The sequence below is a fragment of the Eubalaena glacialis genome, chromosome 17, assembly GCF_028564815.1.
Source record: "Eubalaena glacialis isolate mEubGla1 chromosome 17, mEubGla1.1.hap2.+ XY, whole genome shotgun sequence".
NCBI classification, from domain to species: domain Eukaryota; kingdom Metazoa; phylum Chordata; class Mammalia; order Artiodactyla; family Balaenidae; genus Eubalaena; species Eubalaena glacialis.
Window position 1 is genome coordinate 82,288,140 of NC_083732.1, and position 18,574 is coordinate 82,306,713.

At 42.7% G+C, this 18,574-nt stretch overlaps 1 long non-coding RNA gene across 2 annotated transcripts in view; it reads left to right on the forward strand.

Moving 5' to 3' along the window:
• The window catches only part of LOC133076997 (uncharacterized), a 174,272-nt gene extending 156,052 nt beyond the window's left edge, over positions 1-18,220 (forward strand). For both annotated transcript variants that reach the window (XR_009697660.1, XR_009697658.1), the window contains one exon: positions 18,045-18,220. This is a non-coding gene — a long non-coding RNA (uncharacterized LOC133076997). The remainder of the gene's footprint in view (positions 1-18,044) is intronic.
• Positions 18,221-18,574: the final 354 nt, after the last annotated feature.

An 18,574-nucleotide genomic window follows, 5' to 3' on the forward strand; every position in this document is an offset into this window, starting at 1 on the left:
TTTTGTCCTCAATTCCAGAGGGGGATATAACATATAAGAACCTGCCTGGCACAGTACTGGTGCCCATTATGATAAGTTTTCTTCCCTTTCCCCTACTTTGCTTATAAATACTTTGTAACCACTGGCCTTTTTTGCAACAGACTAGGGTTCTGTGGCTCAGAGATGATGTGGACACACAGTGGGGCAGAGAGACATGGGAGGGTCCCCCTTGTCTCTTTTCTTAGATGAGCCCACCTAGGATGCTTAACAGAGAAACCAGTCTCCCCTCCCACCAAGAGGGAGATGGGGTGTTGTCCTGTATTTATTTTTGTGTGTTCAGCTTCCATTGATGGACACTCCTACCTGATGTCAGGCACTAAGCTAAACAAGCATCCCTGCTCCCCTGTGTTACTCAGACCAACTCTTGGAAAGAGACACTTTTATCATTCTCATTGTATACATGGAAAATGGAACCTCAAAGAAAAGAAATAACACACTTATAATCACCTGCTCATGGGTGACAGAACTGGGGTTCCTATCCAGGACTCTCTGGTCTGAGACCATTAAGCTTAGCATATGAGGTATCCTGCCTGCTTTCTTTTTAAAAAAATTTTATTGGAGTATAGTTGATTTACAATGTTGTGTTAGTTTCAGGTGTACAGCCATATATATATATATATATATATATATTTATATTTATATATCCACTCTTTTTTTTGGTTCTTTTCCCATATAGGCCATTACAGAGTATTGAATAGAGTTCCCTGTGTTATACAGTAGGTCCTTATTAGTTCCTGCCTTCTTTATGTGTTAGTGTGATGAAGGTAGGAGAGGGAGCCTTACTGATGACATATCTTTTGAGTTTCTAACCTACCCCCCGGAAAGAAAAGAACTACACTTGCACAATCCATTACTCCAGTGCCCCAAGAGAAATCCATTCACTGATTAAACAAATGGATATTGTCCTCCATAACCAGGCTCTAGGAATACAGCAGTGAATAAAATAGACCAAGTTTCTGCTCTCTGTGGAACACACATTCTATTGAAGAGACACATCTCAATAATGAATTTCAGGAAAAGTCATTCTTGTCCATTGTTATTTAGGAAATATCCATAGCTTCTGCTTCCCATCACCACCTCCATTCCCACACTGGCTGTGTGACTAGCATAATAGTTATCTTCTATTGAGCACCTGCTATGTGCCAGGAAGTCTGGTAAGTACTTTATACATGTTATCTCATTTCAATACCATAATGACCTTACAAGAAAAGTAAACCATGCCTTTTTTTTTTTTAAGGATCAGGCCCTTTAAAAAAAATTTATTTAGTTATTTATTTGGCTGCACCGGGTCTTAGTTGTGGCATGTGGGATCTTTAGTTGTGGCATGTGGGAACTAGTTCCCTGACCAGGGGGCAAACCTGGGCCCCTGTATTGGGAGCACAGAGTCTTAACCACTGGACTACCAGGGAAGTCCCTAAACCACGCTTTTTTTTTTTTAATTTATTTCCCTTTTTTTATTTTAACATCTTTATTAGAGTATAATTGCTTTACCTTGCTGTGTTAGTTTCTGCTGTACAACAAAGTGAATCAGCTATACGTATACATATATCCCCATATCCCCTCCCTCTTGCGTCTCCCTCCCACCCTCCCTATCCCACCCCTCTAGTTGGTCACAAAGCACCGAGCTGATCTCCCTGTGCCATGCAGCTGCTTCCCACTAGCTACCTGTTTTACATTTGATAGTGTATATATGTCAGTGCCATTCTCTCACTTCATCTCAGCTTCCCCTTCCCTCTCCCTGTGTCCTCAAGTCCATTCTTTATGTCTGCGTCTTTATTCCTGTCCTGCCCTTAGGTTCTTCAGAACCATTTTTTTTAGATTCCATATATATGTGTTAGCATACGGTATCTGTTTTTCTCTTTCTGACTTACTTCACTCTGTATGACAGACTATAGGTCCATCCACCTCACTACAAATAACTCAATTTCATTTCTTTTTATGGCTGAGTAATATTCCATTGTATATATGTGCCACATCTTCTTTATCCATTCATCTGTCGATGGACACTTAGGTTGTCCTGGCTATTGTAAATAGAGCTGCAATGAACATTGTGGTACATGACTCTTTTTGAATTATGGTTTTCTCAGGGTATTTGCCCAGTAGTGGGATTAGTGGGTCATATGGTATTTCTATTTTTATTTTTTTAAGGAACCTCCATACTGTTCTCCATAGTGGCTGTATCAATTTACATTCCCACCAACAGTCAGAGGGTACCCTTTACTCCACACCCTCTCCAGCATTTATTGTTTCTAGATTTTTTGATGATGGCCATTCTGACCAGTGTGAGGTGATATCTCATTGTAGTTTTGATTTGCATTTCTCTAATGATTAGTGATGTTGAGCATCCTTTCATGTGCTTCTTGGACATCTGAATGCCTTCTTTAGAGAAATGTCTGTTTAGGTCTTCTGCCCATTTTTGGATTGGGTTGTTTGTTTTTTTGATATTGAGCTGCATGAGCTGTTTGTATATTTTGGAGATTAATTCTTTGTCAGTTGCTTCATTCGCAAATATTTTCTCCCATTCTGAGGGTTGTCTTTTCATCTTGTTTATGGTATCCTTTGTTTTGCAAAAGCTTTGAAGTTTCATTAGGTCCCATTTGTTTATTTTTGTTTTTATTTCCATTTCTCTAGGAGGTGGGTCAGGAAGGATCTCGCTGTGACTTATGTCATAGAGTGTTCTGCCTATGTTTTCCTCTAAGAGTTTTATAGTGTCTGGCCTTACATTTAGGTCCTTAATCCATTTTGAGTTTATTTTTGTGTATGGTGTTAGGGAGTGTTCTAATTTCATTCTTTTATATGTAGCTGTTCTGTTTTCCCAGCACCACTTATGAAGAGGCTGTCTTTTCTCCATTGTATACTCTTGCTTCCTTTATCAAAGATAAAGTGACCATATGTGCGTGGGTTTATCTCTGGGCTTTCTATCCTGTTCCATTGATCTATATTTCTGTTTTTGTGCCAGTACCATACTGTCTTGATTACTGTAGCTTTGTAGTATAGTCTGAAGTCAGGGAGCCTGATTCCTCCAGCTCCGTTTTTCTTTCTCAAGATTGCTTTGGCTATTCGGGGTCTTTTGTGTTTCCATACAAATGGTGAAATTTTTTGTTCTAGTTCTGTGGAAAATGCCATTGGTAGTTTGATAGGGATTGCATTGAATCTGTAGATTGCTTTGGGTAGTAGAGTCATTTTCACAATGTTGATTCTTCTAATCCAAGAATATGGTATATCTCTCCATCTGTTTGTATCATCTTTAATTTCTCTCATCAGTGTTATAGTTTTCTGCATACAGGTCTTTTGTCTCCTTAGGTAGGTTTATTCCTAGGTATTTTATTCTTTTTGTTGCAATGGTAAATGGGAGTGTTTCCTTAATTTCTCTTTCAGATATTTCGTCATTAGTGTATAGGAATGCAAGAGATTTCTGTGCATTAATTTTGTATCCTGCAACTTTACCAGATTCATTGATTAGCTCTAGTAGTTTTCTGGTGGCATCTTTAGGATTCTCTATGTATAGTATCATGTCATCTGCAAACAGTGACAGTTTAACTTCTTCTTTTCCCATTTGTATTCCTTTTATTTCTGTTTCTTCTCTGATTGCCATGGCTAGGACTTCCAAAACTATGTTGAATAATAGTGGTGAGAGTGGACATCCTTGTCTTATTCCTGATCTTAGAGGAAATGCTTTCAGTTTTTCACCATTGAGAATGATGTTGGCTGTGGGTTTGTCGTATATGGCCTTTATTATGTTGAGGTAGGTTCCCTCTCTGCCCACTTTCTGGAGAGTTTTTATCATAAATGGGTGTTGAATTTTGTCAAAAGCTCTTTCTGCATCTATTGAGATGATCATATGGTTTTTCTTCTTCAATTTGTTAATATGGTGTATCACATTGATTGATTTGCGTATATTGAAGAATCCTTGCATCCCTGGGATAAATCCCACTTGATCATGGTGTATGATCCTTTTAATGTGTTGTTGGATTCTGTTTGCTAGTATTTTGTTGAGGATTTTTGCATCTATATTCATCAGTGATATTGGTCTGTAATTTTCTTTTTTTGTAGTATGTTTGTCTGGTTTTGGTATCAGGGTGATGGTGGCCTCCTAGAATGAGTTTGGGAGTGTTCCTTCCTCTGCAATTTTTTGGAAGAGTTTGAGAAGGATGGGTGTCAGCTCTTCTCTAAATGTTTGATAGAATTCACCTGTGAAGCCATCTGGTCCTGGACTTTTGTTTGTTGGAAGATTTTTAATCACAGTTGCAATTTCATTACTTGTGATTGGTCTGTTCATATTTTCTATTTCTTCCTACTTCAGTCTTGGAAGCTTATACCTTTCTAAGAATTTGTCCATTTCTTCCAGGCTGTCCGTTTTATTGGCATAGAGTTGCTTGTAGTGGTCTCTTAGGATGCTTTGTATTTCTGCGGTGTCTGTTGTAACTTCTCCTTTTCATTTCTAATTTTATTGATTTGAGTCCTCTCCCTCTTTTGTTGATGAGTCTGGCTAATGGTTTATCAATTTTGTTTATCTTCTCAAAGCACCAGCTTTTAGTTTTATTGATCTTTGCTATTGTTTTCTTTGTTTCTATGTCATTTATTTCTGCTCTGATCTTTATGATTTCTTTCCTTCTGCTCACTTTGCGTTTTGTTTGTTCTTCTTTCTCTAGTTCCTTTAGGTGTAAGATTAGATTGTTTATTTGAGATTTTTCTTGTTTCTTGAGGTAGGCTTGTATAGCTGTAAACTTCCCTCTTAGAACTGCTTTTGCTGCATCCCATAGGTTTTGGGTCGTCGTGTTTTCATTGTCATTTGTCTCTAGGTATAGTTTGATTTCCTCTTTGATTTCTTCAGTGATCTCTTGGTTATTTAGTAACGTATTGTTTAGCCTCCACGTGTTTGTGTTTTTTACATTTTTTCCCCGTAATTCATTTCTAATCTCATAGCGTTGTGGTCAGAAAAGATGCTTGATATGATTTCAATTTTCTTAAATTTACTGAGGCTTGATTTGTGACCCAAGATGTGATCTATCCTGGAGAATGTTCCGTGTGCACTTGAGAAGAAAGTGTAATCTGCTGTTTTTGGATGGAATGTCCTATAAATATCAATTAAATCTATCTGGTCTATTGTGTCATTTAAAGCTTCTGTTTCCTTATTTATTTTCACTTTGGATGATCTGTCCATTGGTGTAAGTGAGGTGTTAAAGTCCCCCACTATTATTGTGTTACTGTCGATTTCCTCTTTTATAGCTGTTAGCAGTTGCCTTATGTATTGAGGTGCTCCTGTTGGGTGCATATATATTTATAATTATTATGTCTTCTTCTTGGATTGAGCCCTCAATCATTATGTAGTGTTCATCTTTGTCTCTTGTAATAGTCTTTATTTTAAAGTCTATTTTGTCTGATATGAGAATTGCTACTCCAGCTTTCTTTTGATTTCCATTTGCATGGAATATCTTTTTCCATCCCCTCACTTTCAGTCTGTACGTGTCCCTAGGTCTGAAGTGGGTCTCTTGTAGACAGCATATATACAGGTCTTGTGTTTGTATCCATTCAGCCAGTCTATGTCTTTTGGTTGGAGCATTTAATCCATTTACGTTTAAGGTAATTATCAATATGTATGTTCCTATGACCATTTTCTTAATTGTTTTGGGTTTGTTATTGTAGGTCTTTTCCTTCTCTTGTGATTCCTGCCTAGAGAAGTTCCTTTAACATTTGTTGTAAACCTGATTTGGTGGTGTTGAATCCTCTTAGGTTTTGCTTATCTGTAAAGGTTTTAATTTCCGCATCAAATCTGAATGAGATCCTTGTGGGGTAGAGTAATCTTGGTTGTAGGTTTTTCCCTTTCATCACTTTAAATATGTCCTTTCACTGACTTCTGGCTTGCAGAGTTTCTGCTGAAAGATCAGCTGTTAATCTTATGGGGATTCCCTTGTATGTTATTTGTTGCCTTTCCCTTGCTGCTTTTAATATATTTTCTTTGTATTTAATTTTTGATAGTTTGATTAATATGTGTCTTGGCGTATTTCCCCTTGGATTTATCCTGTATGGGATTCTTTGTGCTTCCTGGACTTGACTGACTATTTCCTTTCCCATATTAGGGAAGTTTTCAACTATAATCTCTTAAAATATTTTCTCCATCCCTTTCTTTTTCTCTTCTTTTTCTGGGACCCCTATAATTCGAATGTTGGTGCGTTTAATTGTTGTCCCAGATGTCTCTGAGACCATCCTCAATCCTTTTCATTCTTTTTTCTTTATTCTGCTCTGCAGTAGTTATTTCTATTATTTTATCTTTCAGGTCACTTATCCCTTTTTCTGCCTCAGTTATTCTGCTATTGATTCCTTCCAGAAAATTTTTAATTTCATTTATTGTGTTGTTCATCACTGTTTGTTTGCTCTTTAGTTCTTCTAGGTCCTTGTTAAATGTTTCTTGTATTTTCTCCATTCTATTTCCAAGATTTTGGATCATCTTTACTATCATTACTCTGAATTCTTTTTCAGGTAGGCTGTCTATTTCCTCTTCATTTGTTTCATCTGGTGGGTTTTTACCTTGTTCCTTTATCTACTGCGTATTTCTCTGTCTTCTTATTTTGCTTAACTTACTGTGTTTGGGGTCTCCTTTTTGCAGGCTGCAGGTTCGTAGTTCTCATTGTTTTTGGTGTGTGCCCCCAGTGGCCAAGGTTGGTTCAGTGGGCTGTGTAGGCTTCCTGGTAGAGGGGACTGGTGCCTGTGTTCTGATGGATGAGACTAGATGTTATCTTTCTGGCGGGCAGGACTGCATCCGGTGGTGTTTTGGGGTGTCTGTGAACTTAGTATGATTTTAGGCGGCCTCTCTGCTAATGGGTGGGGTTGTGTTCCTGTCTTGCTAGTTGTTTGGCATGGGGTGTCCAGCACTGGAGCTTGCTGGTCGTTGAGTGGAGCTGGGTCTTAGCGTTGAGATGGAGATCTCTGGGAGACCTCTTGCCGATTGATATTTTGTGGGGCTGGGAGGTCTCTGGTGATCCAATGTCCTGAACTCGGCTCTCCCACCTCAGAGGCTCAGGCCTGACAGCCGGCTGGAGCACCGAGGCCTTGTCAGCCACATGGCTCAGAAGAAACAGGATAAAAAAAAAAAAGAAAACAATAAATTAAAGAAATAAACTTATTAAAGTAAAAAATTTTTTAATTATTAAAATAAAAAATGTTTTAAATAATTTTAAAAAAAAGAAGAGAGAAACCAAACCAGTAAACAAATCCACCAATGATAACTAGTGCTAAAAACTAAACTAAGATGACCATATAAATCAGAAACTAGTCAGTCGCATACAGCAAACCCCAAGTCTACAGTTGCACCCAAAGTCCACCGCCTCAATTTTGGGTTGACTCGTTGTCTATTCAGGTATTGCACAGATGCAGGCACATCGAGTTGATTGTGGAGATTTAATCCGCTGCTCCTGAGGCTGCCGGGAGAGATTTCCCTTTCTCTTCTTTGTTCGCACAGCTCCCGGGGTTCAGCTTTGGATCTGGACCCGCCTCTGCATGTAGGTCCCCTGAGGGCGTCTGTTCCCCGCCCAGACAGAACGGGGTTAAAGGAGCAGCTGATTCGGGGGCTCTGGCTCAGTCAGGCCGGGGGGAGGGAGCGGTACGGAGGAGGCGGGGCGAGCCTGCGGCGGCAGAAGCCGGCGTGACGTTGCAGCAGCCTGAGGCGCGCCGTGCGCTCTCCCGGGGAAGTTGTCCCCGGATAACGGGAGCCTGGCCGTGGCGGGCGGCACAGGCTCTTGGGAGGGGCGGTGTGGAGAGTGACCTGTGCTCGCCCACAGGCTGTTTGGTGGCGGCAGCAGCAGCCTTAGCGTCTCATGCCCGTCTCTGGGGTCCGCGCTGATAGCCGCGGCTCGCGCCCGTCTCTGGAGCTCCTTTAAGCGGCGCTCTGAATCCCCTCTCCTTGCGCGCCGCGAAACAAAGAGGCCAGACAAAGTCTCTTGCCTCTTCGGCAGCTGCAGTCTTTTTCCCGGACTCCCTCCCGGCTAGCACCGAAGCCCGAGCCTCAGCTCCCAGCCCCGCCCGCCCCGGCGGCTGAGCAGACAAGCCCCTCGGGCTGGTGAGTGCTGCTCGGCACCGCTCCTCTGTGCGGGAATCTCCGCTTTGCCCTCTGCACCCCTTTTGCTGCGCTGTCCTCCGTGGCTCCGAACCTTCCCCCACGGCCACCCCCCATCTCCGCCAGTGAAGGGGCTTCCTAGTGTGTGGAAACTTTTCCTCCTTCACAGCTCCCTCCCAGAGGTGCAGGGCCCGTCCCTATTCTTCTGTCTCTGTTTTTTCTTTTTTCTTTTGCCCTACCCAGGTACGTGGGGAGTTTCTTGCTTTTTGTGAAGTCTGAGGTCTTCTGCCAGCATTCAGTAGGTGTTCTGTAGGAGTTGTTCCACATGTAGATGTATTTCTGATGTATTTGTGGGGAGGAAGGTGATCTCCACATCTTACTCCTCCGCCAACTTGAAGGTCCATCCCTAAACCATGCTTTTTAAAAAGATGAGCAAAGTAAGGCACAGAGAGGTTGGGTATTTGCCTAAGGTCACACAGCATAACTGGTAGAGCTGAGGTTGGAACTGAATCAGGCTGAATGTAAAGATGCTGCCTCGTCTGTTACACTCTCATACCTTCATACAGGCTCTAGCCTCGGTTCTGCTGCTTACTAGCTCTATAGCTTTGGATAAATAGTCTTTCTTTTTTGGGACTTCAAATTGTCCCTTCTATAATATGGTAGAACTGGATGAGGTGACTAACCAGGTCCTTTCAAGTCACATGTTCTCTGATGTTGAGTCTCTGGGAGGGGAGAAGATGGGAGTTTCAAGGGATGCCCAAAACTTCCAAAGAGGTCTGTCTGGCTGAGAAATGGAGCCAGACAGCCAATGGAGAAACCTGCTTCTTTTAATGTCAACTTGGGCCACCCACTCCCAGAAAGTGAAGGAGATTACAGCTCCTTCCACGAAGAGGTCTGAGGCCCATTGAATGCATGAAGGTTGCCCCCTTGCTATTAACAGCCTACATCTGGTATTCAAAGTCAGCTACCTGACAACTCAGGTGGAGGAAGAATTGCCATCACCCAGGTAACCACGAAGCTGGTTTTGTTGCCACTGACTTTGGATCCTTCTTAAATTATTCACATTTTGGTTTGTTGTGACCTAACGTGAACCATGCATCTAATTAGAACTAATTAGGGAGGTGACTCTGCATCTGAAAAACTAATCCTGGAAAGTAACAAAATAAAGCTGCTTCCACCTCTTCAGCAGCCTTGAAGATGCCTTGGATAATGAGGGGGAAGAACAGACATTTTTCTGTCCATTTGCAGATTTGGGGAAGTTTGCATTAGGATGTTATTATTGGTTTCCTCAAAGCTGTTTTTTGTTTTCCTTAAAGTGTTATTATGGTATCCTAAAAAGGGCTCCAATTTTGACGTTAGGTCTGGAATTGAATCCTGGCTCTGTCATCACCATCTGTTGTGACAGTACTAGTTGAGGTGACACTAGTTGCTATGCTGTATGTTGATTGTAAAAATGGTCCCCCTTCTTGACCTCTCACAATGCCATCTTGCTGCTCCTCCCATCAAGAGATGGGCTCTATTCCCTCATCCCATGAGTATGGTTGGCCTGGTCACTCGCTTTGGTCAATAGAATGTGGCAGAGGCGATGTTGGTCAATCCCAAGTCTTGGCATCAAGAGGCCATGTGTGCTTCCACGATGTCTTGTGGGCCCCTGTCACCACCACGAGAACCAGCCTGGGCTACCCTGCTGGAGTGAGAGTGACCACGTGGAATAAAGTGGGATTACCGCAGCCCAATCCATTCTAGACCATCCAGCCCACTGCTGGCATGGCACTTGACCTCAGATGAATGAGTGAGCCCAGCTGAGATCAAGTCAAGCCCATTCAAGAGAAGTCAAATGTCCATATGACTCATTAATTTATGAGCTATAACAAACGGTATTGTTTCAAGCTACTGTCTAGTCAGTTTGGGCTTCTATGACAAAACACCATAGGTGGGCTGGCTTAAACAACAGAAGTTTATTTCTCACAATTCTGGAGGCTGGGAAGTCTGAGATCAGGTCACCAGCAGGGTGGGCACTGGCAAGAGAGCTCTCTTCCAATTTGCAGATGGCCGTCTTTTTGCTGTGTCCTCACATGGCAGAGAGCAGAGAGAGAACTTTCTGGTGTCTCTTCTTATAAGAACACTAGTGCCATTATGAGGACTCTACCCTCACGACCTAATACCATCCTATTGGGTCTTAGGGTTTCAGCATATGAATTTTGGGGGACACAATTCAGTCCATAGCGATAACAAAGTGTAGGAGTGGTTTGTTTCACACGATAGCCAACTGATATATGCAATAGAAATCTCAGTGGTTTGACACAAGTGAACACTTATTTCTTGCTCATGTGGACCAGTTTGTACAGCAGAACCCCCTGTACCATGTCATCAGAAGACCACGAGGAAGACGGGAAAGAGAGAGAGAGAGGGAGAGAGAGGATCTCATGGGAATTTTTTATGGGCAGCACATGTATTTGCTCTGCTTACTTCTTTGAAGATGCTTTACATCTGTATAAAGTAGGCATTGCTTCCATTTTGTAGACAAGGAGACTGAGGCAAAGAGAGCTTAAAATAACTCGCTGAGGGTCTACAGCTACCCGCTGAACCACCCGTCTGCCTGATTCCAAAGTCTTGCACCACTATAGCTCCTTAAAGATAGCTTGGCTAGGCTTTGGTCCCTACCCTGCGGATCTCAAAGGAAGAAGGGAGAAAAGCACCAGTTTCTCCCTGCCTTTCTCTTATAAACAGGTAAGGAGGCATTGTCTGACTTGGTTTCACAGGCCCAGAGGACTTTGAATCTGTAGTGCCTTCTGCAGACAGTATATGAGAAGATATTGTTATTAACTCTTACTCATTCCTAAGGAAGATACTGAAACTCAGTGACCACCTGGCCTTCTGATTGGGTGAACTGCACCATGGGACCCCCTAGAGCCTCGGCCTCCAATCCCAGCAGGGACAATTGGGTCTTCTCTTGGGCAGAAAAAATAATATTTGTGCATGGAGCACACAGCTGGCTTGGGAGAGGGCCAGGATTCAACCCCACGTCTACATGACCCCAAGCCTTTGCTCTTTTCACCCCATTGCACTGGATTTTCACCAGCCTGCACCCTGAGAAATGGGGGTTTGTCTCTTACAGTGGCCATCCTGGGGCTTCCAAGTCATCTAGGTTTGCTCTCTCATCCCCTTAACACTCTACCTGAGCAAGGGACGGATGGTAGGAAAGACATTTCGGAAAAATTGTCATTGATTTTCAGAATGAAGGTGGGAATGACGTGTAAAATGGTCTGAAAGTTGGAGGAATCTGGGTCACCTTAGTAATAGAGAGGGAGGCAGGTGATTTGCTGCGAGAATCAACTCCCAAGTGTTTAATGAATTAAACATATAGCAAGGGAAGGGCAAACAGGCTGTTCTGGTTTTTCTTCTCCCCTTTTATTTCTCTTCTTTCTGAGTCTTCCACTCAGAGAACAATCCCATCTACATAGTCAGTTGGGGCTGGAAGTTAGAGTGGGAGGAATAAACTAGAAAGTTTCTCTCCACTTGTTGTCCTAAATTTAGTCTCCACTGTGGCTCTCACCCCTCAGTAAGAGCTCTCCAACAATGTTCCTGGTGGGAAGAAAGTTTGCAGAAACTTACTGCTCTGCTTTGCAGATCCAGACACGAGGAAGGTGCTGCTTAGGGTTAGGGCAGCTTTTTAATTTTTTCATCCAAACAGGAACTCTTTTAAAAGTGAAAAAAGGCAGTATTACTAATTATACTAGGACACAGGTATAAACCAGGACTGTCCTGCACAAAGCAGGACATATATATCCCATTCACTGTGGGCTTCCATGGGACCAGAGCTGAGACACCCTGTTGAAAAGCAGGAACATACCCTCAGATTCAAAATTAGCTCTACTGGGATGGACTGGAAAAGGCTCAGGGTTCGGAGTCAGTCCTAATGTCCAGTTGGGTACTTGGCAAGTCACATCCCCTACGAACCTTGGTTACTTCATCTATAAAATAGAGACTATGGTAATCCTCACATTAAGAGTCATTGTTGGGACTTCCCTGGTGGCGCTGTGGTTAAGAATCTGCCTGCCATTGCAGGAGACAAGGGTTTGATCCCTGGTCAGGGAACTAAGACCCCACATGCCACGGAGCAGCTAAGTCCATGTGCCACAACTACTGAGCCCTCGCGCTGCAACTACTGAAGCCCACGCGCCTAGAGCCCATGCTCTGCAACAAGAGAAGCCACCGCAATGAGAAGCCCGTGCACCGCAACGAAGAGTAGCCCCTGCTCGCCGCAACTAGAGAAAGACCGCGTGCAGCAACGAAGACCCAACAGCCAAAAATAAATAAATAAATAAAATAAATATATTTTAAAAAAAAGGAAAGAGTCATTGTTAAGATGAGGAGAGAGGAACTCAGAAAAGATTTTGTAAATGTAGTTACTCTCCAAATATTCTGTCCCACCCTGAAGTTCTCTCTGATACATTTTATGGCTCTTTTTACTTTCCTACATTACTTCAGCATTTTCCATCAGGACTCCAGAGTTGAGGACTTGACTACATACTGGCTCATCCTTTTCCCTGTCAATTCTCAGTTCTTTTGGTTTCAATAATAACCCTACACATGTGATAACTCCTTTTAACTCCTTTGTACAGCATCTGAAACCCTATTATTTTGTTTAATACTCTCTGCTACTTAGTAGTTGTGTGGCTTTTAAGAAGTTACTTAATCTTTCTGTGCCTCAGTTTCTTCACGGTGGAGATAATAATACCTCTTAGGTTTACGGTAACCTCATAGGGTTCCAGTACGGATTCAATGAATTAGCCTGTATAAAGCATTTACAACAGTGCCTGCCATGGGATTCTCATTCTGGACAATCCAGCTCTGCAGTTGCTGTGAAAAGAATGTTCTTACCTGGAAGATGCTTATCCCATGGCTTCCAGGACCGCCCTAGAAAGCTACCATGTATCTCCAAAAGTTCCCACTTTGAGAAGGGTCATTCTATGCCATGTCCATGCACTATCTAACCCCTTAGTTATTTGCATTCATCCTGGGGAGGTCATTTCTCACCAGGAAATATGCCACTGGAACCAAGTGGCAGAAGGATGTCTGTGAAGTCTGTTGCATCCACATGCAAATCTGCCATCTTTGTGAGACACCAAGTTTTCGAATAAGGAAAGCTGAATCAATGAAGGTCATGACAATGGAGGACCGAGTGGGACCTCTCAGGAGTGAGTTTGTCACCAGCAGTTGGCGAGGTTGTGATTATTTGGATGCCGAGTCTCAGTAGAGGGAACCCATTTGGCTAGTTAATTACCCTTGAAAGAGTAAGAAGGTCAGAGAAGGGCATAAATGACAAAGTCCATTGATCCTGCTGGGTGGAGTCCAAATCCAAGCTGCACTGACTTCTTCTTTCTCCTCTGGAGGTGGCAGTGGCTGCTTAGGCAGTGGGTACCAAGAAAGTATTCTGATGCTTTGGAGAAGGCTGGTCTATGGGGGAGGGCCCTGAGCTTGGAGCCAGGAGACCCTGGTCCTTATCCTTCCTTTTCTGCTACCTCAGTGTGTGACTCTGAGCAAGTCCAGTTCTGTTTCTTTTTTTTTTTTTTTTAATAAAGCAGGTGATTATTATTTTTTTTTTAATTAATTAATTTATTTATTTATTTTTGGCTGTGTTGGGTCTTCGTTTCTGTGCGAGGGCTTTCTCCAGTTGCGGCAAGCGGGGGCCACTCTTCATCGCGGTGCGCGAGCCTCTCACTATCGTGGCCTCTCCTGTTGCGGAGCACAGGCTCCAGACGCGCAGGCTCAGTAGTTGTGGCTCACGGGCCTAGTTGCTCCGCGGCATGTGGGATCTTCCCAGACCAGGGCTCGAACCCGTGTCCCCTGCATTAGCAGGCAGATTCTCAACCACTGCGCCACCAGGGAAGCCCAGTTCTGTTTCTTGACATTACCCTTCTCCCTTAAAAATAAGAGATTCATCCCAAATGATGCTGGGGGGATGGTTTCCTGCTCCAACACTCCTTGGCTATTAATTTGGGGAAAGCATAAGCAGCTCATTGTCAACCACAGGTTTGGGATTCATCTCTTAGAAACCTGCCAAGAAACAAGATTGACCACATGTTGAAAATGGTTGAAACTGGATGAAGGGTACATGGAGGTTCATCATGTCTTTTGCTTTATTTTTACATATGTTTGAAAATTTCTATTTATAAAGGAAGTTTTAAGAATCTTCTAAAACCCTTTAAGGTTAATGACGAGAATAATCAGATCTAGTTCATTTGCGAGTGACCAGAATTTCTCATACGTCAACTCTGGTAGAATGTGGTATAATTCAAGGAAAGCCCACTTGATAAAAAACTATCTCCACCACCCATTTTCACACTGCCTGCTTGGCTCCCAGCATCTCTTGCTTCAAGAGGGAGTGTAGTATAATGGAGAAAATACTGGATTTGGCTATTTAGACAGGACTGGATTTGAATCCTGAGCTTCAGTTTTTTATCTATAAAATGGTAATACTTGTACTGACTTGTAGTAGGTTTTTGGTGAGAATCAGGAGTGGTATACAAAGTGCTAAGCAAATGGTAACTCTTGTTATGATATCTTGGTTTCCAGAAGATTATTTAAAATGCAAACACTGCAGGGAAAGGCTCACTCCTGTAACTGAATTTAAATGAACATATTTGCAAGCTGTAAAACAGCATATTTTAGTGGGGTTCTGGGTCCTTGATTTCTAGGGGTGCGAGAGGAAAGGGAACCAGGCAAGTGGCTAGAAGCAGAGATGGTGCATAAGAGAGTGAGCCATGCTGCTGAGACATTTCCCAGCATTTCTGCTCTTCCCCATCTATCTTTACAACAAATGTCTATTTTCATATGGAACCTGGGTGTGTCTCTGTTCCTCTGATCCTGAAAGAGCCTAAAAGCAGCATGACATGGTGTCAAAAGAGTACAGATTTGGGTATTAGAGAGATGTGGGTTCAAATCCTAGATCTGCCAATTCTTAGCTCGTGAACTTGACCAAAGTCACTTAAACCCTCTGAGACTTAATTCCTCATCTCTAAAATATGGAAGGAAATGCGTTTTTGAGAGCATTAAATAAATTTTCTGATTCATGGCAGCTGCTCAATGTCTGATCCCTTCCTTATTACCTATATGGGAAGCTCTGATGGTTCAAGGGTTCTTCCTTTTACATTATGTGACTTGTGCCCTTAACAATAATATTTCTGTATGAACCTATTCAGAACATATGTAATTCTTCTTTTTAAAAAAATTTATTTTGTTTTATTTTTATTTATTTATTTTTGGTTGCACTGGGTCTTCGTTGCTGTGTGCAGGCTTTCTCCAGTTGCGTCGAGCGGGGGCTACTCTTCGTTGCGGTGCGCGGGCTTCTCATTGCGGTGGTTTCTCTTTTTGTGGAGCACAGGCTCTAGGCACGTGGGCTCAGTAGTTGTGGCGCACGGGCTTAGTTGCTCCGTGGCGTGTGGGATCTTCCCGGCAGGGTTCTAACCCGTGTCCCCTGCACTGGCAGGTGGATTCTTAACCACTATGCCACCAGGGAAGTCCTGTAATTCTTCTTATCTCTGAGATCTCTTAAATACTTGAAAGTAGTGGTCACCTTTTGTCAACCCCTTATTTATCTTCTCCCACCCCTAGTCTTCACTTTTCAAGGTGAAATCCCAGTGAATTTAAACCAATTCTCCAGTGTCTAGATGGTAAAACTGGTAAATCTGTAGTAGATTGTAAAACTGGCCACATTTCCCCCTCTCTGTATCTTTATATTTACTTGACTTTTTTTTAGTTCTTCCCATCAAGAAGTGTGACATTTTTCCACCCCTTGAATCTGGAGTGGGCATATGATTTCTTTAGCCGATGTGCCATGAGACTTGAAAAGTGATCATGGCACTTACTCTCTTGAGATTCCTATCACCAACATCTGAATAGTCCTGGATGATGGTCCATGCAGATGAGAGAGAGTCCAGCCAAGACCATAAAAACCGTCCCGGTACCCTGACCCATAGAATAATGAGCTAAATAAGTGGCTGTTGATTTAAGCCACTAAGTTTTAGAGTGGTTTGTCTTGCAGAAAATCGGATACATCAGACTTTCAGAACATTCATTCTTCTCTACCCCGTTGGATTTGCCCATCCTGCCCCCAACTGTTTTCTTGGCATTTTTAAACCATCCATTTTCTTGGAACTTTCTAATTTACTGGGTTCTTGTCACAGCAGTACATTCTGTCTGTTCTTGACTTCTTCCCACTCAATTCAAACCATATGGTATAAAAGTACAGATCAATGTCCAAAAAGTCTTTAGAGCCTCGTTGGAAGCTTAAAAAATCCCACCCAAAACTTTTGCAAGGAAATCGTGCTTGGCCAAGGAGAAGGGAACTTGAACAGCTTGAGTTCTGCTCGGCTCTTCCTGCGAATGATAAATAACTCTATACTTAGGAGAATTTCTTTTCTAGGTTTGAATTAATAAGGTGGCCTCTGCACGACACTCAATGGGTCTGCACAGAATTTTGGAGCTGGAAGAAGCCTCAGATTTTCTTTGGTCCAAGTCTTTTTTTTTAAATTTTATTTAATTAATTTATTTATTTTTGGCTGTGTTGGGTCTTTGTTGCTGCACGCGGGCTTTCTCTAGTTGCAGTGAGTGGGGGAGTGGGGGCTACTCTTCGTTGCTGTGCGCGGGCTTCTCATTGCGGTGGCTTCTCTTGTTGCGGAGCATGGGCTCTAGGTGCGCGGGCTTCAGTAGTTGTGGCATGGGGGCTCAGCAGTTGTGGCTCGCAGGCTTAGTTGCTCTGCGGCATGTGGGATCTTCCCGGACCAGGGTTCTAACCCGTGTCCCCTGAATTGGCAGGCAGATTCTTAACCACTGTGCCACCAGGGAAGCCCCCAAGTCTATCTTTTTACATATGGAGAAATTAAAATTATGGTAATAGACTGTTGGAAGTGACACTAGTGGAAGGACCCCAGATTTCCTGAATCAAAGATTAGCGCTTACAATGGCCATATTTGAGTCTCTATGGATGTAGATTCCTGCTTTTTGGAGTATTAGATGCACGTGTGTATGCAAGTGTGTATGTAAGGGTCTGGGAATAAAGGCATGGAGGGAAGAAATGTCGAGTTGGCCATTTCTTCCTGTTGGCCATTCAGGAAGCCACTAGGTCCAACCACAAGCTGTTTGAGAACAAGGATGTGGTTAATTTTGCACTTTCAAGCCTGACGTGGTGTTTGGCACAGTGTAGACACTCAGAGTGTTGAAGGAAGACATGGGTTATAGGTTCAATTCCAAGGGTCAGAATCTTGGAGAGGTCTTGGCAATTCTTGTATCAATAGCTCCTTTCCATTCTTTTTGCCATAGACCCTTTATAAGGCAAGAATGTTTGTTTACAAAGGAAAAGACTCCTGAAAGAAAGGGGAAATGAATGGAAGTGCTATTGATTATATCATGATAACTGTGATGGGAATGGGATACATCACCAGGTTATGAACATGAGAGGGACACGGTGATATTTATGCTTTAGAAAGAGCATAAGGATGGGAGGATGTGTGGCAGAGAATGTTGGTGCATATCAAAGATTCATGAGCTGCTCTACATTTCCTAGCCTTCTGTGAAATTAGGTCAATGCCACATAATGGGGTTCTGGCCAGTGGACGTGGGCAGAGATTTGTAAGACACTTCTAAGGCTTACAGTTGTGAAATCCTCCATGTCTTCCTCTTCTATGAAGAGTGTGGAGGCCACATGTTTCAGAGGGTACAGACAAAATGTGGAAGAAGTCAGCCTGACTCGTATCAGATGATGGCTCAAGTGAGAAGGTTTTTTTTACTGCATCAGGTCACTGACATTCCAGGATTCATCCCCTGTTGCAGCAGAGCCTCTCCTATCTTGACTAACTCAGGGGACTGGACTAGGGACAGAGACCAGTTAAGAAAGCTATCATGGACTTCCATGGTGGTGCAGTGGTTAAGAATATGCCTACTAATACAGGGGACACCGGTTTGAACCCTGGTCCGGGAAGATCCCACATGCTGTGGAGCAACTACTGAGCCTGCGTGCCACAACTACTGAGCCTGTGTGCTGCAACTACTGAAGTCCACACACCTAGAGCCCGTGCTCCACAACAAGAGAAGCCACCGCAGTGAGAAGCCCGCACACTGCAAGGAAGAGTAGCCCCCGCTCGCCACAACTAGAGAAAGTGCGTGCACAGCAACAAAGACCCAACACAGCCAGAAATAAATAATAAATAAAATAAAAATAAAAAATAAAAAAGAAGCTATCGTAATATCTTATTATTACAGATTTTAAATTTAATACAGTTGCAGTTAAAGCATGTATGTGTTTATTTATAATCCTTTAAAATTTACAGAAAATCTGTTGATGATCAAGTATGTTGTCTTCCTTGGTGAATTTTCCATGTTTAATTGAATTGTATTAAGCAATTGTCAGTAATTCTGTTTTTAAACTTTCATTACAATTTCTTCTCTAACCACCCCCGACCCCCCGAAAAAAGAAGCTAT